Source organism: Oncorhynchus tshawytscha, linkage group LG01, assembly GCF_018296145.1.
Source record: "Oncorhynchus tshawytscha isolate Ot180627B linkage group LG01, Otsh_v2.0, whole genome shotgun sequence".
NCBI classification, from domain to species: Eukaryota; Metazoa; Chordata; class Actinopteri; order Salmoniformes; family Salmonidae; genus Oncorhynchus; species Oncorhynchus tshawytscha.
Window position 1 is genome coordinate 1,698,095 of NC_056429.1, and position 27,402 is coordinate 1,725,496.

The 27,402-nt window shown below is 45.4% G+C and overlaps 2 long non-coding RNA genes and 1 pseudogene across 2 annotated transcripts; all 3 read left to right on the plus strand.

Moving 5' to 3' along the window:
• Positions 1 to 2,454: 2,454 nt before the first annotated feature.
• Positions 2,455 to 24,562, plus strand: LOC112256099 (annotated as a pseudogene).
• On the plus strand, positions 20,960 to 22,127 carry LOC121847834. Its single transcript, XR_006084708.1, has 3 exons — positions 20,960 to 21,429; positions 21,475 to 21,863; positions 21,922 to 22,127. It is a non-coding gene; the product is annotated as an uncharacterized LOC121847834 (long non-coding RNA).
• A 351-nt stretch (positions 24,563 to 24,913) lies between the features above and the next one.
• Positions 24,914 to 26,853, plus strand: LOC121847851. Its single transcript, XR_006084770.1, has 2 exons — positions 24,914 to 26,062; positions 26,127 to 26,853. It is a non-coding gene; the product is annotated as an uncharacterized LOC121847851 (long non-coding RNA).
• The last annotated feature ends 549 nt before the right edge of the window (positions 26,854 to 27,402 follow it).

Below are 27,402 nucleotides of genomic sequence, written 5' to 3' on the forward strand. Positions count from 1 at the left end.
TGTTGCTTACCGCCCAAATAGGTCCACAGACGATGCAATCTCAACACACTGCACACTGCCCTAACCCATCTGGACAAGAGGAATACCTATGTGAGAATGCTGTTCATCGACTACAGCTCGGCATTCAACACCATAGTACCCTCCAAGCTCGTCATGTTTTGAGACCCTGGGTCTCGACCCCGCCCTGTGCAACTGGGTACTGGACTTCCTGACGGGCCGCCCCAGGTGGTGAGGGTAGGCAACAACACTCCTCCCCGCTGATCCTCAACACTGGGGCCCCACAAGGGTGCGTTCTGAGCCCCCTCCTGTACTCCCTGTTCACACGACTGCTGGCCATGCACGCCTCCAACTCAATCATCAAGTTAGGCGGACGACACAACAGTGGTAGGCTTGATTACCAATTCGCTTCGAAGTGCTCAAGCCGAGCAGACTCCAGCATATGGGTGGAGTATCAGGAGGCCAACGAGGTGAGAAACGGCCTACAGGGAGGAGGTGAGGGCCCTCGGAGTGTGGTGTCAGGAAAATAACCTCACACTCAACGTCAACAAAACTAAGGAGATGATTGTGGACTTCAGGAAACAGCAGAGGGAACACCTACCCCCCATCCACTCGATGGAACAGTAGTGGAGAGGGTAGCAAGTTTTAAGTTCCTGGCATACACATCAAGACAAACTGAATTGGTCCACTACACAGACAGCATCGTGAGGAAGGCGGAGCAGCGCCTCTTCAACCTCAGGAGGCTGAATAAGGGCTTGTCACCAAAACACAAACTTCTACAGATGCACAATCGAGAGCATCCTGGCGGGCTGTATCACCGCCTGGTATGGCAACTGCACCGCCCTCAACCGTAAGGCTCTCCAGAGGGTAGTGAGGTCTGCACAACGCATAGGGGGGCAAACTACCTGCCCTCCAGGACACCTACACCACCCGATGCTACAGGAAGGCCATAAAGATCATCAGGAAGGGGACATCAACCCTTGGGCCACTGCCTGAGCACCCCGCTGTCATCCAGAAGGCGAGGTAGTACAGGTGCATCAAAGCTGGGAAGTAGACTGAAAAACAGCTTCTATCTCAAGGCCATCAGACTGTTAAACAGCCACCACTAACATTGAGTGGCTACTGCCAACACACTGTCAATGACACTGACTCTACTCCAGCCACTTTAAATGGGAATTGATGGGAAATGATGTAAATATATCACTAGCCACTTTAAACAATGCTACCTTATATAATGTTACTTACCCTACATTGTTCAGAAAATATGCATACGTTGATACTGTACTCTATATCATCGACTGCATCCTTATGTAATACATGTATCACTAGCCACTTTAACTATGCCACTTGGTTTACATACTTATCTCATATGTATATACTGTACTGATATCATCTACTGTATCTTGCCAGGTATGCTGCTCTGTACCATCACTCATTCATATATCCTTATGTACATATTCTTTATCCCCTTACACTGGTATAAGACAGTAGTTTTTTGAATTGTTAGTTAGATTACTTGCTCGTTATTACTGCATTGTCGGAACTAGAAGCACAAGCATTTAGCTACACTCGCATTAACATCTGCTAACCATGTGTATGTGACAAATAAAATTTGATTTATTTGATTTGATTTGATTTGAAAGTGACAAAGAGGTTGGCTTTCATTTTAGTGATAGGATGACTGTCAAATCCGTGAATTTGTTTGTCATCGACTTTTAATGCAGAGACGTTTATGTCCTGAGACGGACAGGCGCCTGTAGTACCAAGCCAAATATATGAATCTGTTTAAAGCAATCAATTTACTGTATTCGTGATGACTGTAAACTTTTATATGAACGTCACCAATCTGAAGCAAAAAGGATGTGTAAATTCTGCGGTGAAAATGCAGTACCACAAACTGTCCACATTGAGGAAATTGGCATAATATAAAATAAATGTGACAAAATAATTCAATATTTTAATTTAGGATGATAGTAAATGAAGCACACTCAGTTTTTTTTTTACAACAATTACATCTATGTCTTACTACTTTAACCCATGGAGTTTTAAAATGCTTTTAAGTCAAATGTAACTGCGCTCTAGAACTTCCGTAGTGACTTACAAATAAATAAATAAATAAACATTGCGCTGCACTCAATATACCCCAAAATATTATTTTAATTTACTTTATTTAAAACACTGATAATAAAATACAAAACATTGTAAGCATCTTTTTAGGTCATAGCTAGAAGGGATTCAGCTTTTGTCAAATTAACGTCAGATTTGTATTTATATTAATTAATGGATTTGTATTAATTATGGATCACCATTAGTATATTTTACGTTTCGTAGCAGGTTTGGAGAATTAAGTTAAGGTTAGGAAAAGAGTTAGGGTTAGCTAAAAAATAAATGCAAAGAATTTGCACTTTTTTACGTTAATTTGACAAAAAGTTGGATCCCTTCTAGCCACGACCCTGTTTTTATTCGCCCCTAGTCATCCAACTGACGTGCGTCACGACGCCGCGTCTCTTTGTGCGCGGTTTCATCTAGCGGCGACATTTGTTGTTATTTTCACTACAACTGAAAAAAAATACAAGACCGACCCGACCGTGTGTGTTTTGTTGTTTTTTTGTTGCTGTTGTTGTTGTTTGGATCCATTCCATAACAAGCAAACTGCCCCATTCCAAGCATCTACATCGGTTTGTCACATTCTCGATTATTAACCGAGTAATGGACTCAGACGAAGGTTATAACTATGACTTCGACGAGGACGAATGTAGCGAAGACAGCGGCGCAGAGGAACCGGGGGAAGACACCCTGGAGTTAGGCGAGGACGAGGTGGAACTGGTCGATCCCGCCGAGGCCGGAGGGGAACGGGACGAAGGTTTGGAGACCGGGGGAAGTGGTCATGGTACCGGGCAAGAGGAAGAGGACTACCGCTTCGAAGTGCTGACTGCCGAGCAGATACTCCAGCATATGGTGGAGTGTATCAGGGAGGTCAACGAGGTCATCCAGGTGAGGTATTACGAGGCGTGTCGGTTCAGGAAAGACCGGGGACGGTGGAAAGTTGACAGGCCACCTACCCTGCTGTTAGCTAGACTAACCGTACAAATTAAACGGCGCGTTTTAGATTAGCTGACTAGTTAACTGAAGACAAGATGTGTTTTGTTAGTATCTTGCATGTTATCGACTAAAGTTGTTTCGCCATCTGGCTGGTAGCTAAGGGCTGGTAGCTAACGGCTGGTAGCTAACGGCTGGTAGCTAAGGTCGGGTAGCTAAGGGCTGGTAGCTAAGGCCGGGTAGCTAAGGGCTGGTAGCTAAGGCCGGGTAGCTAAGGTCGGGTAGCTAAGGGCTGGTAGCTAAGGGCTGGTAGCTAACGGCTGGTAGCTAACGGCTGGTAGCTAAGGTCGGGTAGCTAAGGCCGGGTAGCTAAGGGCTGGTAGCTAAGGGCTGGTAGCTAACGGCTGGTAGCTAACGGCTGGTAGCTAACGGCTGGTAGCTAAGGTCGGGTAGCTAACGGCTGGTAGCTAAGGTCGGGTAGCTAAGGGCTGGTAGCTAAGGCCGGGTAGCTAAGGTCGGGTAGCTAACGGCTTGTAGCTAACGGCTGGTAGCTAAGGTCGGGTAGCTAAGGGCTGGTAGCTAAGGTCGGGTAGCTAAGGGCTGGTAGCTAACGGCTGGTAGCTAAGGTCGGGTAGCTAAGGCCGGATAGCTAACGGCTGGTAGCTAAGGCCGGGTAGCTAACGGCTGGTAGCTAACGGCTGGTAGCTAAGGGCTGGTAGCTAAGGCCGGGTAGCTAACGGCTGGTAGCTAACGGCTGGTAGCTAACGGCTGGTAGCTAACGGCTGGTAGCTAAGGTCGGGTAGCTAAGGCCGGATAGCTAACGGCTGGTAGCTAAGGCCGGGTAGCTAACGGCTGGTAGCTAACGGCTGGTAGCTAAGGCCGGGTAGCTAACGGCTGGTAGCTAAGGCCGGGTAGCTAACGGCTGGTAGCTAAGGCCGGGTAGCTAACGGCTGGTAGCTAAGGCCGGGTAGCTAACGGCTGGTAGCTAAGGCCGGGTAGCTAAGGCCGGGTAGCTAACGGCTGGTAGCTAAGGCCGGGTAGCTAACGGCTGGTAGCTAAGGCCGGGTAGCTAACGGCTGGTAGCTAAGGCCGGGTAGCTAACGGCTGGTAGCTAAGGCCGGGTAGCTAACGGCTGGTAGCTAAGGCCGGGTAGCTAACGGCTGGTAGCTAAGGCCGGGTAGCTAAGGGCTGGTAGCTAAGGCCGGGTAGCTAACGGCTGGTAGCTAAGGCTGGTAGCTAAGGGCTGGTAGCTAAGGGCTGGTAGCTAAGGGCTGGTAGCTAAGGGCTGGTAGCTAAGGGCTGGTAGCTAAGGCCGGGTAGCTAACGGCTGGTAGCTAAGGCCGGGTAGCTAAGGCCGGGTAGCTAAGGCCGGGTAGCTAAGGCCGGGTAGCTAACGGCGGGTAGCTAAGGCCCGGTAGCTAAAGTGGGTAGCTAAGGCCGGGTAGCTAAGCTAACTCGCAACCGGAAGCTAATTAACGTCAACTAGGCAAGGTGATTAGCTAGATGTCTCTTTCAAATATCCTTACTAGTTAAAGTTAGCTAGTTTATCAATTAACCATGAAACGTTGCTGTATACGTCAGCTAGGTAGTTATGTGCCTCCCACAGCCCTTCTGTGATCAAAGTATCTGCCAGGTAGCCTATTCCCCCCACCAGCATTACTATCATTTTGTAAAACTGCCCATTGGGATGTGCTCAGCTGACCGTGCCCCACGGCCCCTGTCAATGTCTTAATAACCTCAGCAATAACAACAACACATTTTAAACCATGGTCCAGTGCCTCTGGTCTAAAGAGACACCCTAACTAGTGCTTTATATGTATCGGCACAGCCTGGTGTAGCTAAGAATTTACCTCTTCATTTTGACAATGTAATATCTTTAAATTGTCAACATTGGTGTTAAATTCTAAGCTAAGCCTGGGCATGAATCCTTTTGGCCAGGTCGCAGTTGTAAATGAGAACTTGTTCTCAACTGGCCTACCTAATTAAATAAAGGTGAAATAAAATAAATACATACAAATCCTAGAGGAGGGAACTCAACTGTACAGTATTGTAGGTCTAGTCTCAAATCAAATGTTATTTTGTCACATGCTTGGTGAACAAAGTGTGTTGACTTAACAGTGAAATGCTTAGTGACGGGCCTTCCCAACAATGCAGAGAGAAAGGAAATAGACAAATAAAACACTTAATAAACACGCAATGAGTAACGATAACTTGGCTTTATACATAGGGTACCAGTACTGAGTCCATGTGCAGGGGAACGAGATAGATCGATAGATATACAGTACCAGTCAAACGTTTGGACACCTACTCATTCAAGGGTTTTTCTTTATTTTTACTATTTTCTACATTGTAGAATAATAGTGAGGACATTTTGGAATAACCAAAGTGTTAAACAAATCAAAATATATTTGAGATTCTTCAAAGTAGCCACCCTTTGCCAAGGTGACAGCTTTGCACACTCTTAGCATTCTCTCAACCAGCAGTCACGAGGTAGTCACCTGGAATGCATTTCAATTAACAGGTGTGCCTTGTTAATTTGTGAAATGTTGAGTTTCAAAGCAAAGGGTCTGAATACTTATGTAAATAAGGTCATTCTGTTTTTATTTTCTAATACATTTGCAAAACATTCTAAAAACCTGTTTTCGCTTCATCTTTATGGCGTATTGTGTTCATACAGTGCATTCAGGAAGCATTCAAACCCCTTCACTTTTTCCACATTTTGTTACGTTACAGACTTATTCTAAAAATAAATAAAAAATTATTGGTGTGGGAAATAATTTAATACATTTTTAGAACAAGGCTGTAATGTAGCAAAATGTGGAAAAGGTTAAGGGGTCTGAATGTTTCCTGAATGCACTGTATGAATAGAATACCCCATAAAGATGAAGCAAAAACAGGTTGTTTTTAAAAAAGTATCTATTTTTCTCTGTGTTGTTGGGAAGTAAGGTTTGTAAGTAAAGCATTTCACTGTTATGCTTGGTAAACAGCAGATTGTAGATTATGATAAATCAAATTTGATTTCACAAGCACAAGCGGAGTTGGTATTCCCCATGCTCCAACTGCTGCCTGCCTACATATCTTCCTGTACATGATCTCTTCCTATGAGGTGTTTCCATACACATAGCCTGTACAGCAAGCAATGATCCAGAGTTAGCCAACCAGTTGACCACCTGCCCCCATAGTTTCTATCATGTCATGGTGTTTAAAAAAGAACAAACTTCCTTATCAGGGTAATACACTACAATAAAACCTCTTGTATTCTCTTGACTTCATCTGAAATGCAAAACCACCATATCAGTTGCTGGCTGGTGATTACATTCAAAAATCCGATTTGTATTTTTTTATGAATGTGGTTTTTGGTTGGCACGGTGTTGAGACACCAGCGTGACAGTGGTTGTGTCCCAAATGGGACTTAATTCCCTTTTATAGTGGCTCTGGTCAAAAGTAGTGCACTATATAGGGAATAGGGTGCCATTTTGGAAATTGGGACACAGCCTCTCCCCTAAATATAGCAGGCAGTTCATCACCAGACCAGGTCAGGGCCCCGTAGGAGCCACCTCCCGTCGTGCCTCGTAGGAGCCGCCTGCCGTCGTGCCTCGTAGGAGCCGCCTGCCGTCGTGCCTCGTAGGAGCCGCCTGCCGTCGTGCCTCGTAGGAGCCGCCTCCCGTCGGGCTCCCGTAGTCGGCCCCTGTCGGGCTCCCGTAGTCGCCCCCTGTCGGGCTCCCTTCGGGCTCCCGTAGCCGCCTCCCTTCGGGCTCCCGTAGCCGCTCCCCGTCGGGCTCCCGTAGCCGCCTCCCATCGGGTTCCGTAGCCGCCCCCTGCCGGTAGCCCTATGGCTACATTATTGAAGCTGTGCTTTTGAACCAAACAGAGGATTGTAGTAATGAATTAGGGCCCTTGGTTTTGCACAATTGTCACATGATCTGAATTTGAACCTTTTTTTAAAATGTAAAGCTTTTTCATCAAACTTGACCTTTTTTTGTCTTTTTACGCCCAATGGTCAACTCAAATTTGATTTGTCACATGCACCAGAGTCAATGTGGAGACTATATACAGGGGGTACTGGTACAGAGTCAATGTGGAGGCTATATACAGGGTATTACGGTACAGAGTCAATGTGGAGGCTACATACAGGGGGGTACCGGTACAGAGTCAATGTGCGGGGGCACCGGTTAGTCGAGGTAATTGAGGTAATATGTACATGTAGAGTTATAGAGATAGGTATATGTACATATAGAGTTAAAGTAACTATGCATAGATAATAAACAGAGAGTAGCAGCATTGTAAAAGAGGGGTCTGGGAAGCCCTTTGATTAGCTTTTCAGGAGTCTAATGGACATGGCAAGCGGTACCGGTACCGGAATCTGTGTGGTAGCAGAGAGGACAGTCTATGACTAGGGTGGCTGGAGTCTTTGACAATTTTTTATGGCCTTCCTCTGACACCGCCTGGTATAGAGGTCCTGGAAGGCAGGAAGCTTGGCCCCAGTGATGTACTGGGCCGTTCGCACTACCTTATGTAGTGCCTTGTGGTCGAAGGCCGAGCAGTTGCCATACCAGGCAGTGACGCAACCATACTCTCGATGGTGCAGCTGTAGAACCTTTTGAGAATCTGAGGACCCCATACCAAATCTTTACCGTTTCCTGAGGGGGAATAGGTCCAGCACCGTCCCTTTAAGCTTTCTCGTTTCTGGATAACTCTTAAAATACAGGATAATCTCTTGCTATATCACATAACTGCGTAAAACACAATGCCGTAGTTATGATCAGTGATGAGGTTTGACTGGCACTCAAAATCACTAGTGTTTTTGTTACTGGTGACAACAACATTATAAACCTGTCCTGGGCTACAGCTTAGCGACCGTTTTCCATGTCTAACGTTGGACTGTATACGGTGCTAACTTGTTGCATGTATAACACAGCCATTTCTCTTTTGTTTCCTGTTAGAATCCTGCAACAATCACCAGGATCCTTCTGAGTCACTTCAACTGGGACAGAGAGAAGCTCATGGAAAGGTATACCGACCCGGTTAGGGGGTTTTATTTTCTCCAGTTTTATGACCTCGTTTCATTCTGCTGGTTTCAAATGACGCCGATGATGTGTTTGTCAAAGCTTGTTTCTGTCTCTCCTTAAATTCAATTTCAGTTATCTTCATTGGCAAGACGTGTTGATCCATATTGCCAAACACAACATTACAATAGAAATGAAGTGTGTGTGTGTGTGTGTGTTCAGTTAAAAGGGCTTTATTGGCATGGGAAACAGGGCGGCAGGGTAGTGGTTAGAACGTTGGACTAGTAGCCGAAAGGTTGCAAGTTCAAATCCCCGAGCTGACAAGGTACAAATGTGTCATTCTGCCCCTGAACAGGCAGTTAACCCACTGTTCCTAGACCAGTTAACCCACTGTTCCCTAGACCAGGTAACCCACTGTTCCCTAGACCAGGTAACCCACTGTTCCCTAGACCAGGTAACCCACTGTTCCCTAGACCAGGTAACCCACTGTTCCCTAGACCAGGTAACCCACTGTTCCCTAGACCAGGTAACCCACTGTTCCCTAGACCAGGTAACCCACTGTTCCCTAGACCAGGTAACCCACTGTTCCCTAGACCAGGTAACCCACTGTTCCCTAGACCAGGTAACCCACTGTTCCCTAGACCAGGTAACCCACTGTTCCCCCTAGACCAGGTAACCCACTGTTCCCTAGACCAGGTAACCCACTGTTCCCTAGACCAGGTAACCCACTGTTCCCTAGACCAGGTAACCCACTGTTCCCTAGACCAGGTAACCCACTGTTCCCTAGACCAGGTAACCCACTGTTCCCTAGACCAGGTAACCCACTGTTCCCTAGACCAGGTAACCCACTGTTCCCTAGACCAGGTAACCCACTGTTCCCTAGAACAGGCAGGTAACCCACTGTTCCCTAGAACAGGCAGGTAACCCACTGTTCCCTAGAACAGGCAGGTAACCCACTGTTCCCTAGAACAGGCAGGTAACCCACTGTTCCCTAGAACAGGCAGGTAACCCACTGTTCCCAGGCCGTCATTGAAAATAAGAATGTTTTTCTTAACTGACTTGCCTAGTAAAATAAAGGTAATAAAAAAAACATATGTTAACATTGCCAAAGCAAGTGAAGTAGATAATATACAAAAGTGAAATAAACAAAAATAAATGAACAGTAAACTTTACTCACTAAGGTTCTAAAGTTAGCCATTCTATATTTACAGTGTTGTAACAATGTACAGATAGTTAAAGGAAAATTAATGAACATAAAAATGGGTTGTATTTACAGTGCATTCGGAAAAGTATTCAGACCCCTTGACTTTTTCCACATTGTTAAGTTACAGCCTTGTTCTAAAATGGATTGCATTGTTTTTTTTTCATCAATCTACACACAATACCCCATAATGACATCACAATACCCCATAATGACATCACAATACCCCATAATGACATCACAATACCCCATAATGACATCACAATACCCCATAATGACAAAGCAAAAAAAAAAGTTTTTTTTTATGAATGTTTGCAAATGTATAAAACACTTTTCATCCATTTTAAGATGAAGCTGTAACGTAACAATGTGGGAAAGGTTACAATGGTGTTTGTTCTTCACTGGTTGCCCTTTTCTTGTGGCAACAGGTCATAAATGTTGCTGCTGTGATGGCACACTGTGGAATTTCACCCAGTAGATATGGGAGTTTATAAAAATTGGATTTGTTTTCAAATTCTTTGTGGATCTGTGTAATCTGAGGGAAATATGTATCTCTAATATGGTCATATGTTGGACAGGAGGTTAGGAAGTGCAGATCAGTTTCTACCTCATTTTGTGGGCAGTGAGCACATAGCCTGTCTTCTCTTGAGAGCCAGGTCTGCCTACGGCTGCCTTTCTCAATAGCAAGGCTATGCTCACTGAGTCTGTACATAGTCAAAGATTTCCTTAAATTTGGATCAGTCACAGTGGTCAGGTATTCTGCCGCTGTGTCCTCTCTGTTTAGGGCCAAATAGCATTCTAGTTTGCTCTGTTGTTTTGTTAATTCTTTCCAATGTGTCAAGTAATATTCTTTTTGTTTTCTCATGATTTGATTGGGTGTAATTGTGCTGCTGTCCTGGGGCTCTGTGGGGTGTGTTTGTGAACAGAGCCCCAGGACCAGCTTGCTTAGGGGACTCTTCTCCAGGTTCATCTCTCTGTAGGTGATGGCTTTGTTATGGAAGGTTTGGCAATCGCTTCCTTTTAGGTGGTTATAGAATTGAATGGCTCTTTCCTAGATTATTAGCGGGTATAATTAGCGGGTATCGGCCTAGTTCTGCTCTGCATGCATTATTTTGTGTTTTACGTTTTACACAGAGGATATATTTGCAGAATTCTGCATGCAGAGTCTCAATTTGGTGTTTGTCCCATTTTGCGAATTCTTGGTTGGTGAGCGGACCCCAGACCTCACAACCATAAAGGGCAATGGGTTCTACAACGGATTGTTGTAGAACCCATTTTTAGGTCCTAATCGGTATGTCAAGTTTTATGTGCCTTTTGATGGCATAGAATGCCCTTCTTGCCTTGTCTCTCAGATCGTTCACAGCTTTGTGCAACTTACCTGTGGTGCCGATGTTTAGGCCGAGGTATGTATAGTTTTTTTGTGTGCTCTAGGGCAATGACGTCTAAAAAGGATTTGTATTTGTGATCCTGGTTTTTGGAAAACCATTTGTTTTGTCTGACTGAGATTTACTCTCAGGGCCCAGGTTTGACAGAATCTGTGCAGAATATCTAGGTGCTGCTGTAGGCCCTCCTTGGCTGGGTAACAGAGGGTGAGGCCGAGTGCTGCAGACTGTTCTAGTGCCCTCTTCAATTCTTTCTCCCCCTCCCGCTCCTCCTCTTGTCTCTGCAGGTATTTTGACGGTAATGTGGATAAGCTGTTTTCAGAGTGCCACGTCATCAACCCCTGTAAGAAGTCGAGGACCAGACTGATGAGCACAAGATCCGCTGCCCAGGACCTGCCGTGTCAGATCTGCTATCTAAACTACCCAAACTCAGTCAGTCCCTTCATATATTATAATTATATTACCTGCCCTGTCAGATCTGCTATCTAAACTAACTGTCATAAGGTTATTACCTTCTCAATATTTGTTTTCATCTGCACCCCCCCCATTTCAAGCTCTGACTTTGCTGATATACTTTGAGGAAAAATGTACAAACTATGACTGTGATATGTTGTTGTCCCACCTAGCTATCTGAAGATGAATGTACTGACTATGACTGGTCCACCTAGCTATCTGGAGATGAATGTACTGACTATGACTGGTCCACCTAGCTATCTGGAGATGAATGTACTGACTATGACTGGTCCACCTAGCTATCTGGAGATGAATGTACTGACTATGACTGGTCCACCTAGCTACCTGGAGATGAATGTACTGACTATAACTGGTCCACCTAGCTACCTGGAGATGAATGTACTGACTATGACTGGTCCACCTAGCTATCTGGAGATGAATGTACTGACTATAACTGGTCCACCTAGCTATCTGGAGATGAATGTACTGACTATGACTGGTCCACCTAGCTACCTGGAGATGAATGTACTGACTATGACTGGTCCACCTAGCTACCTGGAGATGAATGTGCTGACTGTAACTGGTAAAGGTAAACCTGTATTGGGCTCGCTGTGCAACGGTTCCATACCATTTAATCAAAAACATTATGCCTCCGTCTAACACAGTTAGGTTGTAGGTTCAGTTCCTTCAGGGATCACTATCTGGGCTAATTTCACTATCTGGGCTAGTGTTTAGAGCGTTGGACTGGTAACCGAAAGGTTGCAAGATCGGATCCCCGAGCTGACCAGGTAGAAATGTCTGTGGCCCTGAAAATGTGGCCCTGAACAAGACGGTTAACCCACTGTTCCCTGGTAGGCCGTCATTATAAATAAGAATTTGTTCTTAACTGACTTGCCGAGTTAAATGAAGATTTAAAAAAAATAATACTTAAGTAAGAGACTGGCTATTCAATGAAATTCCACTGTGTTTTGTTGCTAGGCAATGCAGATCTCACCCTGATAGGGTAAATGACAGCGGTCTATCCAGGAAACGGCTCTTTAGGCAGCCAGACGATACACATTGTGAAAACAACGTAACACTCTGTCACGTCTGTCCAGTGGTATCCATGGCTACGGTCCCGTAGGGACTCACTGGAGCAGGGGCCCTTGTGGAACCCTATACTGCGTACTATGAACCCGAGCCCTATTGGATGCAGATGAAGCTGTGACAAACATTGTGCTCTGGAAGGAGCTACCCTCCGGTCGGAGACCTGAGACCCTGTGTCTGAAATCCTAAAATATTGTTTTCTTGTTTTCCCACAGTATTTCACTGGCTTAGAGTGTGGACACAAGTTCTGTCTGCAGTGCTGGGGAGATTATCTGACAACCAAAATCATTGAGGAGGGGATGGGACAGGTAGTGCTGCGTCCTAAATTATCGTATGTAAAGGGACTGGTTACACCGACTGTTCAGTCACCGCCTATTGAACTCATTGTCTTTTTGTTTTCAGACCATCTCCTGCCCTGCCCATAGTTGTGACATCTTAGTGGATGACAACACAGTCATGTGAGTATTGTTATGGTCTGAGTGCACCGAACATTAGGAACACCTTCCTAATATCGAGTTGAACCACCTTTTGCCCCCCTCCTTTGGGTGGTGGACCATTCTTGATACACAAGGAACTGTTGAGCGTGAAAAACCCAGCAGTTCTTGACACAAACCGGTGCGCCTCGCACCTACTACCATACCTCGTTCAAAGGCACTTAAATATTTTGTCTTCCCTATTGACCCTCTGAATGGCACACATACACAATCCATGTCTCAATTGTATAGAGGCTTTAAAATCCTTCTTTAACCTGTTTTCTTCCCTTCATCTACTCTGATTTGAAGTGGATTTAACAGGTGACATCCAATAAGGGACCCTAATACCTGTAGACTGTATTGAGGACATGATTGTTAATCTGTAGCTTCCTGTCTTGACCCAGTAGGCAGCTCTACAGCTAATTTACAGCCCTAGTCTCACCCTGATCTCACTACGGCCGTATAGTCTCACCCTGATCTCACTACGGCCGTATAGTCTCACCCTGATCTCACTACGGCCGTATAGTCTCACCCTGATCTCACTACGGCCGTATAGTCTCACCCTGATCTCACTACGGCCGTATAGTCTCACCCTGATCTCACCCTGATCTCACTACGGCCGTATAGTCTCACCCTGATCTCCTGTCTCTGATCTCACTACGGCCGTATAGTCTCACCCTGATCTCACTACGGCCGTATAGTCTCACCCTGATCTCACTACGGCCGTATAGTCTCACCCTGATCTCACTACGGCCGTATAGTCTCACCCTGATCTCACTACGGCCGTATAGTCTCACCCTGATCTCACTACGGCCGTATAGTCTCACCCTGATCTCACTACGGCCGTATAGTCTCACCCTGATCTCACTACGGCCGTATAGTCTCACTGCAGTACGCTGTTGACAGTCAGGTTACAGCAGGCCTCAACACCATACAACATTCATGTAGCCATTTACTTAACAACCTAGATGTGGTTTCTCCTCCGTTAGTGAGGCAGACTCAACCCATTTCTGCAGAATTATAGCAAACGCACCATCTTGGTAGTAGCTACAGTGCCTTCTGAAAGTATTCAGACCCCTTGAATTTTTTCCACATTTTGTAACGTTACAGCCTTATTTTAAAATGATGAGGGGAGGAACAATCGACGCACAATACCCCATAATGATGAAGCAAAAACAGTTTTTTAGAAATCTTGGCTAATTTATAAATAAACCTATCACATTTACATAAGTAGACTGTTGTTTCTCATGGTCACAGTCCTTTTTAGGTTCCTTTTGGCAAACTCCAAGCGGGTTGTCGTGTCTTACTGAGGAGTGGCTTCCATCTGGCCACTCAACCATAAAGACCTGATTGGTGGAGTGCTGGAAATGTGGTTGTCCTTCTGGAAGGTTCTCCAATCACCACAGAGGAACTCTGGAGCTCTGTCAGAGTGACCATCGGGTTCTTGGTCACCTCCCTGACCAAGGCCCTTCTCCCCCAATTGCTCAGTTTGGCCAGGCGGCCAGCTCTAGGAAGAGTCTTAGTGCTTCCAAACTTCTTCCATTTTAGAATGATGGAGGCTGCTGTGTTCTTGGGGACCTTCAATGCTGCAGAAATGTTTTGGTACCCTTCCCCAGATCTGTGCCTCGACACAATCCTGTCTCGGAGCTCTACGGACAATTCCTTCGTCCTCATGGCTTGGTTTTTGCTCTGAAATGCACTATCAACTGTGGGACCTTTATATAGACAGGTGTGTGCCTTTCCAAATCATGTCCAATCACTTGAATGTACCACAGGTGGACTCCAATCAAGTTGTAGAAACATCTCAAGGACGAGCAATGGAAACAGGATGCACCTGAGCTCAATTTCGGGTCTCATAGCAAAGGGTCTGAATACTTATGCAAATAAGGGTTTTTCGGGATTTTTTAATAAAATAGCAACAATTTCAAAAAACCTGTTTTCGCTTTGTCATTATGGGGTGTTGTGAGGTCATTATGGGGTGTTGTGAGGTCATTATGGGGTGTTGTGAGGTCATTATGGGGTGTTGCGAGGTCATTATGGGGTGTTGCGAGGTCATTAGGGGGTGTTGCGAGGTCATTAGGGGGGTGTTGCGAGGTCATTAGGGGTGTTGCGAGGTCATTAGGGGGTGTTGAGGTCATTAGGGGGTGTTGCGAGGTCATTAGGGGTGCTGTAACATAACAAAAGGTCATTAGGGGGTGTTGCGAGGTCATTAGGGGGTGTTGTGTGTGGATTTATTTTATTTTTGATTTAATCCATTATAGAACAAGGCTGTAACATAACAAAATGTGGGGAAAAGGTGAAGGGGTCTGAATACTTTCCGAATGCACTATAAGTCACATGTTACCCAGGGAAAGCTAGCTTATTTTGTCAAGACATCATGGATCGTAATAACAGTTTGTTATTCCCCCTCCAGGCGCCTCATAACAGACTCTAAAGTGAAGCTGAAGTACCAACATTTAATTACCAATAGTTTTGTAGAGGTAAGCTTGTTTTACCTTCTATGTTATTTATGAGTTCCTAGTGGAACAATAAGAAAATTCAATATGCGTTAGACTACACCACTGTTATAGTCAATGTGCATTAGAATAGACCGCTGTTACATTCAATGTGCATTAGAATAGACCGCTGTTACATTCAACGTGCATTAGAATAGACCGCTGTTACATTCAATGTGCAGTAGACTAGACCGCTGTTACATTCAATGTGCATTAGACTAGACCGCTGTTACATTCAATGTGCAGTAGACTAGACCGCTGTTACATTCCATGTGCAGTAGACTAGACCGCTGTTACATTCCATGTAGACTAGACCCCTGTTACATTCCATGTAGACTAGACCCCTGTTACATTCCATGTAGACTAGACCCCTGTTACATTCCATGTAGACTAGACCGCTGTTACATTCCATGTAGACTAGACCGCTGTTACATTCAATGTGCAGTAGACTAGACCGCTGTTACATTCAATGTGCAGTAGACTAGACCGCTGTTACATTCAATGTGCAGTAGACTAGACCGCTGTTACATTCAATGTGCAGTAGACTAGACCGCTGTTACATTCAATGTGCAGTAGACTAGACCGCTGTTACATTCAATGTGCAGTAGACTAGACCGCTGTTACATTCAATGTGCAGTAGACTAGACCGCTGTTACATTCCATGTAGACTAGACCGCTGTTACATTCAATGTGCAGTAGACTAGACCGCTGTTACATTCAATGTGCAGTAGACTAGACCGCTGTTACATTCCATGTAGACTAGACCGCTGTTACATTCCATGTAGACTAGACCCCTGTTACATTCCATGTAGACTAGACCGCTGTTACATTCCATGTAGACTAGACCGCTGTTACATTCCATGTAGACTACACCGCTGTTACATTCAATGTGCATTGAATTTATTGCGTTTATTTTTTTGAATGATTTAATAAGATTGGATAACTGAATGGGTCTTACTGTCCTAATCTCCCACTTCTCCAGTGTAATAGACTGTTGAAGTGGTGTCCCGCACCAGACTGCCATCACGTCGTTAAAGTCCAGTACCCCGACGCCAAGCCGGTCAGGTGCAAATGTGGTCGACAGTTCTGGTAAGACAAGTCTCCTAAATGATCTGCCTTGTCCTCTCTTTACTATGAAATGACAGTACAGTCTACTCCGTAAGAAGTCTTAAGGCACATCTTTAGAACAACAATGTCTCAAGACTCAGGATATGGCTGGGTTAGTCAAGACTCGGGATGTGGCTGGGTTAGTCAAGACTCGGGAGATGGCTGGGTTAGTCAAGACTCGGGATGTGGCTGGGTTAGTCAAGGAGATGGCTGGGTTAGTCAAGACTCGGGAGATGGCTGGGTTAGTTCGGGAGATGGCTCAAGACTCGGGAGGTGGCTGGGTTAGTCAAGACTCGGGAGGTGGCTGGGTTAGTCAAGACGGGAGGTGGCGTCAAGGAGGTGGCTGGGTTAGTCAAGACGGGAGGTGGCTGGGAGGTCGGGAGGGCTGGGTTAGGTGGTCAAGACTCGGGAGGTGGCTGGGTTAGTCAAGACTCGGGAGGTGGCTGGGTTAGTCAAGACGGGAGGTGGCGTCAAGGAGGTGGCTGGGTTAGTCAAGACTCGGGAGTTAGTCAAGACTCGGGAGGTGGCTGGGTTAGTCAAGACTCGGGAGGTGGCTGGGTTAGTCAAGACTCGGGAGGTGGCTGGGTTAGTCAAGACTCGGGAGGTGGCTGGGTTAGTCAAGACTCGGGTGGTGGCTGGGTATGTCGTAACCCAAAAGGAGTTGGTATGAGATCCCGGCAGCCTTGAGTTTTCCTCCCCTCCCCACGTAGCTGCCACCAGTCACAACAGGCTCCTCTGGGAGCATAGCTTCCTGTTGGCAACCTTTTACCTAATCCCTGCAACTACAACATGGGGGAGAATAGAAACAATTGATACTAATGGGATGTATTTTATCATTCTAGCTTCAACTGTGGGGAGAACTGGCACGATCCTGTCAAGTGTAAGGTATGTGCAGAAGACATGATTTAGGGCTAGCTTCTACCCTCTGACATGATATAGGGCTAGCTTCTACCCTCTGACATGACATAGGGCTAGCTTCTACCCTCTGACATGACATAGGGCTAGCTTCTACCCTCTGACATGATATAGGGCTAGCTTCTACCCTCTGACATGACATAGGGCTAGCTTCTACCCTCTGACATGACATAGGGCTAGCTTCTACCCTCTGACATGACATAGGGCTAGCTTCTACCCTCTGACATGACATAGGGCTAGCTTCTACCCTCTGACATGACATAGGGCTAGCCCTCTGACCCCTCTGACATGATATTGGGCTAGCTTCTACCCTCTGACATGACATGATATAGGGCTAGCTTCTACCCTCTGACACAGGACTAGCTTCTGACCCTCTGACATGATATAGGGCTAGCTTCTACCCTATGACATGATATAGGGCTAGCTTCTACCCTATGACATGATATAGGGCTAGCTTCTACCCTATGACATGATATAGGGCTAGCTTCTACCCTATGACATGATATAGGGCTAGCTTCTACCCTCTGACATGATATAGGGCTAGCTTCTACCCTCTGACATGATATAGGGCTAGCTTCTACCCTCTGACATGACATAGGGCTAGCTTCTACCCTCTGACATGATATAGGGCTCGCTTCTACCCTCTGACATGACATAGGGCTAGCTTCTACCCTATGACATGATATAGGGCTAGGTTCTACCCTCTGACACGACATGATTTAGGGCTAGCTTCTACCCTCTGACACGACATGATATAGGGCTAGCTTCTACCCTATGACATGATATAGGGCTAGCTTCTACCCTCTGACATGACATGATATATGGCTAGCTTCTACCCTCTGGCACGACATGATATAGGGCTAGCTTCTACCCTCTGACATGACATGATATAGGGCTAGCTTCTACCCTCTGACACGACATGATATAGGGCTAGCTTCTACCCTCTGACATGATATAGGGCTAGCTTCTACCCTCTGACACGACATGATATAGGGCTAGCTTCTACCCTCTGACATGATATAGGGCTAGCTTCTACCCCTCTGACATGATATAGGGCTAGCTTCTACCCTCTATGACATGATATAGGGCTAGCTTCTACCCTCTGACATGACATAGGGCTAGCTTCTACCCTCTGGCACGACATGATATAGGGCTAGCTTCTACCCTCTGACACGACATGATATAGGGCTAGGTTCTACCCTCTGACATGACATGATATAGGGCTAGCTTCTACCCTCGGACACGACATAGGGCTAGGTTCTACCCTCGGACACGACATAGGGCTAGGTTCTACCCTCGGACACGACATGATATCGTGTAATAATATCATGTACACTGAGTGTACATAACAGTAGGAACAGCTTCCTAATATGGAGGTGCACCACTCCCCTTTTTGCCCTTAGAACAGCCTCAATTCGTCGTGGCATGGACTCCACGGTGTCAAAAGCATTTCGCATGGATGCTGTTGTCAAGTTGGCTGGATGTCCGTTGGGTGATGGACCGGTGCGCCTGGCACCTACTACCATACTCTGTTCAAAGGCACTTTGAGTCGCACACATACAAAATCCATGTCTTAATTTTCTCATAGCTTTTAAAAACATGTTTCCCCCTCTTCATCTACACGGATTGAAGTGGGTTTAACAGGTGACATCAATAAGGGATCATAGCTTTCACCTGGTCAGTCTATGTCATGGGAAGTACAGGTGTTCCTAATGTTTTGTACACTCAGTGTTTGTCTGTCTTGCTGGATGAATATGCAACAATTAGCTGACCTCTGTTGCTCTGCTGTCCTACAGTGGCTGAGAAAGTGGATTAAAAAGTGTGACGATGACAGTGAAACATCCAACTGGATTGCAGCTAATACCAAGGTATGGTTATAATGCTACAAAACAGAATACCAAGGTATGGTTATAATGCTACATAACAGAATACCAAGGTATGGTTATAACGCTACGTAACATAATACCTAATACTAAGTTATGGTTATAATGCTACATAACATAATACCTAATACTAAGGTATAGTTATGCTACATAACAGAATACCTAATACTAAGGTATAGTTATAATGCTACATAACACCTAATACTAAGGCATGGTCATAATGCTACATAATATAACAATACATAATACCAAGGTATAGTTATAATGCTACGTAACATAATACCAAGATATGTTACCAGTCCAGATCTACAGAACTGTACAGAGAGAACATCGTGGTCTGTATTTTATAAAGCGTTTCAGACTAGGAATACTGATGTAAGAGAGGCCTACTCTGAGACGCTGTGTGAATATGGGACCAGGTTAATGTGATCTAGATAGACGTTTTTCATACCTTGGTATTGGCTGCGCTCCACTAGGGGGTTTCACTGTCCTCGGCACACTTTTTCACAGGAGTGTCCAAAGTGTCACGTGACCATTGAGAAGGACGGCGGCTGCAATCACATGGTGTGTCGGAACCAGAGCTGTAAAGCTGAGTTCTGTTGGGTCTGTCTGGGGCCCTGGGAGCCACACGGCTCAGCATGGTGAGTAGTAAGAATCACACACGTTTGGTGAGTCTGGAGAAGCCGAACAGGTGACCGTGTACTCACTTCACGGCCCTCTGTAGCTCAGTTGGTAGAGCATGGCTCTTGTAACTGCCAGGATAGTGGGATCGATTCCCGGGATCGATTCCCGAGGCCACCCACGCATAAAAAGAAAAGAAAAAAAATGGCACGCATGACTGGAAGTTTGGATTCAAGTGTCTGCTAAATGGTATACTGTGTATATATAGTCACCAAACAGGTACACCCATCTAGTCCCGGGGTCATTCCTCCTTTTGCCTCCAGAACAGCCTGAATTCTCCGGGGGCATTCTACAAAGTGTCGGACACGTTCCACAGGGATGTTGGTCCACAGTGACGCGATGACATCACGCAGCTGCTGCAGATTGGACGGCGATACATTCATGCTGCCGACAGCCCGTTCCATCTCATCCCATTATGCTCTACTGGGTTGAGGTCTGGGGGGGGGTGGTGTGTGACTGACCAGGCCTCTCAAGTAAACCGAACGCGCTGTCATGTTCCAGGCTCCTCAATGGTGTTGGGGATGGCATGCCCACTGGAGTCTCTTCTTAGTTGTTTTTTTTAGCAGATAAGAGTGGAACCTGGTGTGGTCGTCTGCAGGTAATAGCCCATCCGTGACGAGGGTCAACGAGTTGTGCGTTTCTGAGATGCCGTTCTGCGCACCACTGTTGTACTGCGTATTTCTGGACCTGTTTGTGGCCCGCCCGTTAGCTTGCATGACCCCCCCCCTCTCCTTGGACCTCTCGTCAACGAGCTGTGTTCACCCCAAAAGGGAACTGCCACTGACTGGATGTTTTGTGTTTGTCGCACCATTCTCGATAATCCCTAGACAATGTCGTAGGTGAAAAGCCCAGGGGGGCGGATGTTTCTGAGATGCTGGATCCGGCGTGTCTTGGCACCCACGATCACACCACGAACAAAGTCGCTTAGGTCACTGGTTTAGCCCATTCTAACGTGACATCGAACAGTAACTGAATGCCTTGATGCCTGTCTGCCTGCTTTATATATAGCCAGACATGTGACTCACTGTCTGTAGGAGCTAATGTGTTGGTGTACCTAATAATAAACTCTCCTGTACGTGTGTATATTATACACGTTCACATTTAACACCTCACAATGTACCTACCTCATATCTAAAGTAGCCGTAATGATGATGATCCTGCAGGTACAACTGCAACCGCTACAATGAAGACGATGCCAAGGCAGCCAGAGATGCACAGGAGGTAAGTCTACACGGTTAACCTTTTACAAAACACTTTCACCTATTATAACTTCCATTCGATTACCGTTGTAAAAAAATGGCAGGTTATATAGTCACTGTTGTAGTGGGCGGTAGGTTATATAGTCACTGTTGTAGTGGGCGGTAGGTAGGTTATATAGTCACTGTTGTAGTGGGCGGTAGGTAGGTTATATAGTTACTGTTGTAGTGGGCGGTAGGTAGGTTATATAGTCACTGTTGCAGTGGGCGGTAGGTAGGTTATATAGTCACTGTTGCAGTGGGCGGTAGGTAGGTTATATAGTCACTGTTGTAGTGGGCGGTAGGTAGGTTATATAGTCACTGTTGTAGTGGGCGGTAGGTAGGTTATATAGTCACTGTTGTAGTGGGCGGTAGGTAGGTTATATAGTCACTGTTGTAGTGGGCGGTAGGTAGGTTATATAGTCACTGTTGTAGTGGGCGGTAGGTAGGTTATATAGTCACTGTTGTAGTGGGCGGTAGGTAGGTTATATAGTCACTGTTGTAGTGGGTAGGTTATATAGGTAGGTAGGTTATATAGTCACTGTTGTAGTGGGCGGTAGGTAGGTTAAATAGTTACTGTTGCAGTGGGCGGTAGGTAGGTTAAATAGTCACTGTTGCAGTGGGCGGTAGGTAGGTTAAATAGTCACTGTTGTAGTGGGCGGTAGGTAGGTTATATAGTCACTGTTGTAGTGGGCGGTAGGTAGGTTATATAGTCACTGTTGTAGTGGGCGGTAGGTAGGTTATATAATCACTGTTGTAGTGGGCGGTAGGTAGGTTATATAGTCACTGTTGTAGTGGGCGGTAGGTAGGTTATATAGTCACTGTTGTAGTGGGCGGTAGGTAGGTTATATAGTCACTGTTGTAGTGGGCGGTAGGTAGGTTATATAGTCACTGTTGTAGTGGGCGGTAGGTAGGTTATATAGTCACTGGTTATATAGTCACTGTTATATAGTTGCAGTGGGCGGTAGGTAGGTTATATAGTCACTGTTGTAGTGGGCGGTAGGTAGGTTAAATAGTCACTGTTGTAGTGGGCGGTAGGTAGGTTATATAGTCACTGTTGCTTTACAGCACTTCCTGTTCTACTGTAATTAAGTGAAGGCGTTACAGCACTTCCTGTTCTACTGTAATTAAGTTAAGGCGTGTGCGTTACAGCGCTTCCTGTTCTGCTGTAATTAAGTTAAGGCGTGTGCGTTACAGCGCTCCAGAGCAATGTTACAGCGGTACCTGTTCTACTGCAACCGTTACATGAACCACATGCAGTCGCTGCGCTAGGTTATATCGTAGGTTATATAGCACAAGCTGTACGTCACTGTTGTAGTGGGCGGTAGGGGTCAAGGCCAAGATGGAGGAGATGCAGCAGCACAACATGTCCTGGATCGAGGTGCAGTTCCTGAAGAAGGCCGTGGACGTGCTGTGTCAGTGTCGCTCCACACTCATGTTCACCGGTAGGTAGGTTATATAGTCACGTCTTCGCCTTCTACCTGAAGAAGAACAACCAGTCCATCATCTTTGAGGTACGGTGTGACCTTAACCCAGGGTTTCCCAAACTCTGTTTTTTTTTTTTTTGTCCTAGCAATACACAGCTGATTTAAAATAACTAATCATCAAGCTTTGATAATTTGTATCAGCTGTGTAGTGTATGGGATAAAAACAAAATGGTCACCTCTTGGGGCCCAGAGGACTGAGTTTGAGAAACCCTGCCCAAACCCTTCTACCTCAAGAACAGCCAGTCCATCTTTGATGTAAGGGGAGGGGGAGGAATCTAGCCCCAGCTCCCAACCCTGGTAGCTAGCCGGCCCCAGCTCCCAACCCTGGTAGCTAGCCGGCCCCAGCTCCCAACCCTGGTAGCTGAGCCAGGGTTTCCCAAACCAGCTCCCAACCCTGGTAAGCTAGCCTTTGATAATTTGTATCAGCCCAGATAAAAACAAAATCCCAACCCTGGTAGCTAGCCGGCCCCAGCTCCCAACCCTGGTAGCTAGCCGGCCCCAGCTCCCAACCCTGGTAGCTAGCCGGCCCCAGCTCCCAACCCTGGTAGCTAGCCGGCCCCAGCTCCCAACCCTGGTAGCTAGCCGGCCCCAGCTCCCAACCCTGGTAGCTAGCCGGCCCCAGCTCCCAACCCTGGTAGCTAGCCGGCCCCAGCTCCCAACCCTGGTAGCTAGCCGGCCCCAGCTCCCAACCCTGGTAGCTAGCCGGCCCCAGCTCCCAACCCTGGTAGCTAGCCGGCCCCAGCTCCCAACCCTGGTAGCTAGCCGGCCCCAGCTCCCAACCCTGAACTCTTCTGTACAGTACAGCCATAGACAGCTAACTCAAACCCTTCAAGAACAGCCTGTCGTCATTCTTGAGGTATGGTGAAAGTGGCTAGGTAGTGTGACCATTTCCTATTGGACAAATTGCAATGGTACGTCCCCGTTTTCTCTGGTTTGGTGTGTTATGACCCCGGTGTGGTGGTATATGGGTGACTAGGCTGAGCGCTCACTGACTGAGACGGACTTGTTATGTCATCAGAACAACCAGGCGGACCTGGAGAACTGCACAGAGACGTTGTCAGGATACCTGGAGAGGGACATCTCCCAGGATTCCTTGCAGGATATCAAGCAAAAAGTACAAGATAAATACAGGTGGGTTGGAAGCTTTTACATCGCTACATGAACCAATTTACAACCTGAAAATGGCATAGTGTGACACATTTGACCCTCTTTGGTAAGGCCCTGAAACATTTGGGGTGTCAGGGTAGCCTAGTGGTTAGAGCGTTGGACTAGTAACCGGAAGGTTGCAAGTTCAAACTCCCGAGCTGACAAGGTACAAATCTGTCATTCTGCCCCTGAACAGGCAGTTTACCCACTGTTCCTAGGCCGTCATTGAAAATAATAATTTGTTCTTAACTGACTTGCCTAGTTCAATAAAGTTTTTTTTTTTTTTTTTTAAATCGGTGTCTGGAGATATTGTCCAATATACACCTGAGTTGTCAAAAGATTAGGAACACCTTCCTGATTCCTGATACCTCTTCAGAACAGCCTCAATTCTACGAGGTGTTGAAAATGTTGACTCCAATGTTTCCCACAGTTGTCTGGATGACCTTTGGGTGGTGGACCATTCTTGATACACACGGGAAACTGTTGACACAAACCCGCTACCCCGTTCAAAGGCACTTAAATATTTTGTCTTGTCCGTTCACCCTCTGAATGGCAGACATTCACAATCCATGTCTCAATTGTCTCAAGGCTTAAAAATCCTTATTTAACCTGTTTCCTCCCCTTCATCTACACTGATTTGAAGTGGATTTAACAGGTGACATCAATAAGGGGACCCCTGGTTTCACCTAGTCTGTCATGGAAAGAGGTGTTCTTGATGTTTGGTGTACTCCTGTGTATATTCTCTCCCATGTGTGTAGATGCTGTACATCATCTCTCTCCTGTGTCTGTGTAGATATTGTGAGAGCCGGCGGAGGGTGCTGCTACAACACGTTCATGAAGGCTATGAAAAGGACCAATGGGAGTACATAGAGGATTAAGAAGGACCAATGGGAGTACATTGGCCTCTCCTCATGGACCATCTCTAGAGAGAATATATTTTCTTTGCCCCCCTCCAACTCTCTCCTCATGGACCATCTCTAGAGAGAATATATTTTCTTTGCCCCCCTCCAACTCTCTAGAGAGAATATATTTTCTTTGCCCCCCTCCAACTCTCTCCTCATGGACCATCTCTAGAGAGAATATATTTTCTTTGGACCATCTCTAGAGAGAATATATTTTCCCCCCCCTCCAACTCTCTCCTCATGGACCATCTCTAGAGAGAATATATTTTCTTTGCCCCCCCTCCAACTCTCTCCTCATGGACCATCTCTAGAGAGAATATATTTTCTTTGCCCCCCCCCTCCAACTCTCTCCTCATGGACCATCTCTAGAGAGAATATATTTTCTTTGCCCCTCCTCCAACTCTAGAGAGAATATATTTTCTCCTCATGGACCATCTCTAGAGAGAATATATTTTATTTTATTTTATATTCTCTAGAGAGAATCTAGAGAATATTTGTTCTTAGTCCTTGAGGAGAGGATATCTGTGTTCTGTAAGTGTTTCTCTCTACTGTCTCTACCCTCTCTACACCATCTCTGAGTATCTCTTCTCTAGAGAGTAGAATATCTCTTTCTTCTACCTTCTGCACATCACCATGGACTATCTCCTAGTTTAGAGGATATCTCCTGGGACACCACCCACCATTACATCCTACTCACCTCCCTGGTTGAATGGAAACTTTCAAAGGAAATCGTCAATAAGAGGTAGAATATTAAAACCGTGTTGTTAACAACGGCGTGAGAAGACTGACCATTCAAGAGTGGATCGATTTCTGGTCCCAGTCCATCCCTCCTGGCCGGTGTTTACTGAACTGCATCAGATTTCACATCGAAAATCAGCTAGAACAGCTGCTGCACATAGAGCTGTGACATCTAGAACAGCTGCTGCACATAGAGCTGTGACATCTAGAACAGCTGTTGCAGTTAAGTCTGAAGGTGACACCCAAGTGGCCATCGTTCAAAACCAATCCTTTTTTTTTTTTGCCCCAGGCATTTGGCAAATTTAGGACTCGTTCTTGCCCCCAAAATGCTTATGTGTTGACACAATTATTAAGAAAGTATAATTAAAATGTATGTTTGCTTTTAATAAATGTCATTACTGGGAGTATTGTGTGAGTCAGTAGAATAGAACTCTCAACTGAAATTGTTTTATATGAATTACTTGAAGAATATACAACAGGAGTGTCTCGGTGTGTATTTGCACTGTAGTATTCAAAATTCTGTTCGCAGGTTCTTCAGAAATCCTGGTTGGAAGATTCCCACTATCAGGAGCGAATAAGCAGAAATCTGGGATCCCTCCAACCAGGATTTCGCGACCTTAATTTGCAGTGTGTTCAATCAGTCTAGAATGAGATCTCTAAAGCCTCGTTCACACTGCAGGCCTTAATGCTCAAATCAGTTTTTTGTTTTTTTTTCAAGTCCGTTTTAGAAGACCTTTTTGTCAAAACAGCAAGTTGCAACTGACCAAATCAGGTGTGTGTGTTCAGACGGAAGTCATTTGCTCACATGGCTATGCTAGTTGTCATAGTAACGACGGGTGTGTGTGTTCAGACGGAAGTCATTTGCTCACATGGCCATGCTAGTTGTCATAGTAACGACAGGTGTGTGTGTGCACAGGTGTTTAGGCTGATTAGTGGTGGTGCTTGTGCTTCCTATCACTCAGAAGTTATGACAACAATGGATATTTCCCCGTTGCTCTGAATGTCCAAAATCAAAATGTAAGTACACTTTTAGATGAACCAACTTGAAAAAACGAGTCCTTTTTTTTGTTGTTGTCTAGCCACAGCAGTCAACTAGCTAGCGGTTAACTATTTTGTTTGAACAATTAACACGCTAGTTAGCCTGAACATGTCCCTGTGGAACTGTCAACAGAGCAGCTGGCAAACACGCGCAGTACCAGTCAAAGGTTTGGACACCAACTCATTCCAGAGTTTTTCTTCATTTATTTTTGTAGAATAATATTGAAGACATCAAAACTAACTAAATAACACACATGGAATCATGTAGTAACCAAAAAAAGTGTTAAACAAATCAAAATAGTGACTTTAAAAACCACTTGACGCCAAATACATCAGACAAGTCACATGGCCAAGTTTGTTTGAAATGTGGCTGCAAGGAAAAATAACATTTGAATCAGATATGCACATTTATTTTTGAGTAACTAAAAACTGGCAATGTGAACAAGGCTTTCCTGTCTTCCAGAATGGGTGAAATTATGTTCAGATTCGTTCAGACAAGATGAATACTAGTAGTCTTTTGGGCAGAAAAAAAAAGTTGCATCATATGTATTTACATATTAGAGGAAGTATTCATACCCCTTGACTTATTCCACAATTTGTTACAGCCTGAATTCAAAATGGATTAAATATCTACACACTATATCCCATAATGACAAGGTGAAAACATGTTTGTACAATTCTTTCAAATATATATTGAACATTTAAATATTGGAATCTCATTTAAGTATTCACAACCCTGAGTGAATACATGTTAGTAGTGATTCCAGCTGTGAGTCTTTCTGGGTAAGTCTCTAAGAGCTTTACACACCTGGATTGTACAATATTTTCCCTTTTTTTTTAAATCTTTAAATTCTTCAAGCTCTCTCAAATTGGTTGTTGATCATTGCTAGATTACCATTTTCAAGCAGATTTAAGACAAACTAACTAGACCACTCAGGAACATTCACTGTCTAATTGGTAAACAACTCTGTTCTATATTTGGCCTTGTGTTTTAGGTTATTTAGGACCTGCTGAAAGGTGAATTCCTCTCCAAGTGTCTGGTGGAAAGCTAACTGAACCAGGTTTTCGTCTAGGATTTTTGCCTATGCTTAGCTCTGTTTTATTTTTATCCTGAAACTCGCCAGTCCTTAACGATTAC